Genomic DNA, 2162 nt, shown 5'->3' with positions numbered 1-2162 from the left:
AAGGCTCGGCCGGAGCAGCTGAGTCACACGTGATCCTGACTTTAGCACAGTGCCTGGCACAGAGTGAGCAGGACACAGGGCGTGCTGGTGCTGGCTTGGTCCTGGCTGCTGATGCGATAGGAAATGCACTCTCTGGCCCAGGAGTGACGTTCCCTGCCCTGGGGCCCTCAGCGCAGAGCTTTGCTCCTGCCTCCCTGCTAGGGCTAGATCCAGTGGGCAGGCAGTTGTCAGCCTGAGGGGGATGTTTGGTCACTGTGGAAGCTCAATTCCTCTTGCTTTCTTCCTTTGCAGGCTGCTCAGAGCCCCTCCCTACAGAGCCCCTCCAGGACAAGCCCTGGCAGGTGAGCTCCAGTCTGTGGTGGTTGCTGCTACATCTCAACTCTTGGAACAGTTGGCAGGCAATAAATATTGTTGCAGGGATAATCCTAATCCTCTTTTTTCTCAGTTTGACAGATTCCAGACCATGGCCCGACCTGCAGTTGGTTGCTCTCATCCAGCTTGGAATGGGGAATGGTGTGTGTTTGGGTGGGGAGGAGAGAGGGAGGGGAACTACCCTGTGAGCTGCTGGTTGAGCTCAGGAGAGCTCTCTGCCTTCCTGCTGCCTGATCAGGATGATTGGGTGGATTCCCTGAACCCTCTGCGCCTTCTCAGTCCCTCCCTTGACGCTCCTGGTGACTGTTTCCTCTGCAGACCTGAGAAGTCCAGGAGGATCCCAGAACACATCTCTTTGCATGACACCTGGTCCACAGCAGGAGGCGGGGGCTTGGGATGGGGCTGGGCAGGCTGATCCCCGTCTCAATTCCAATCTTCTCTATGGACACAACACATAGCAGAGGGGCTACTTCCTCTAAAGCCCCTCACCCGGGCCCTCTGCTCATCCTTGTCCCACCTCTCTGTTGCAGTTTGGATGCTTTTGGTTGAAAGTAGTAAAATAAACACCCAACTAAAAGTGGTTTATACCAGAAAAGACATTTAATGAACTCATTAAAGAACAACAAAAAAATTATAGATATGTTTTTTTAGCATTGGTTCAGTGGTTAAATTGCCTTTTGGGGCCTTGCCTTTTTTTTTTAATAGATGTAAAATATTCATTAAAAATTTACCATTTTAATGACTTTGAAGTGTGCAGATTAGTGGCATTAATTAATTTCATATTGTTGTAGAAACTATCACAACTGTCCCCATCTTCAGAACTTTCTCTTCACCCAAAACATAAATTCTGTACCCTTTAAACAATAACGCTCCTCTCTCCCCAGCCCCCAGGACCCACTATTGTGCTTTCTGTCTCTGTGAATTTGACTGTTCTAGGTTCCTCATAGAAGCAGCATCATACAATATTTGCCCACTTATGTCTGGCTCGTGTCCCTCAGCGTAATGTTTTCGAGGTCCATCCACGTGGTAACGTGCACCAACACTTCATCCATTGTCCGGCTCAGTGGACATTGCAGGTTCACGCCACATTTTGTTTAGCCGATCATTGACTGATGAACATTTGGGTGTGTCCACCTTTTGGCTCTTGTGAATAATGCCGCTATCAACATGGGTGTCCAAATCTCTGTCTGAGTCCCTGTTTCCATTCCTGTGGGGACGTTCCCAGAAGTGGAATTGCTGGATCACGTGCTGATTCTCTGTTTACTGTTTTGATGAAAGCTGTCACAGTGTTTCCATGATGACTGCACCATTGACATTTCTACCAGCAACACACAAGGATTCCAGTTTCTCTACATCCTCATCAACACTTACTATTTCATGAGGTTTTGTGTGTGTGATAAGAGCCATCCTAGTGAGTGTGAGGTGGCAGGTCATTGGGGTTTTGATTTGCACTTCTTGCAAAGCAGCGGGCTGTGGCCAGTGGCAGGATGGGCAGAGCTCTAGCGTCGGCCTAGTGATGATGGGACGGGGTGGGCACTAGGGCAGGCTTTCTAAACCATGCAGAGGGGGCCTGGTGAGTGGCCTTTGCCCCTTGCTGGCACCACAATGGGGGCTTCAGTGACACTCACACCATGAACAGCCAGTGGACATGGGGCTTGGAATGGGATGCTGGGGGGAAGGGAGGAACCCCGAGGGGTTGCATTGAGGCAGGAGTGTCAGAGGGTAGTGGACGTGTTCCCTGAAGAAGAGCCAGCAAAGGAAGGCCTGCTGTCCTTGGGCAAGAGCTCCTT

The sequence above is a fragment of the Propithecus coquereli genome, unplaced genomic scaffold (assembly GCF_000956105.1).
Source record: "Propithecus coquereli isolate 6110/MARCELLA unplaced genomic scaffold, Pcoq_1.0 Scaffold18, whole genome shotgun sequence".
Taxonomy (NCBI): domain Eukaryota; kingdom Metazoa; phylum Chordata; class Mammalia; order Primates; family Indriidae; genus Propithecus; species Propithecus coquereli.
This window is presented reverse-complemented; position numbering follows the sequence as displayed.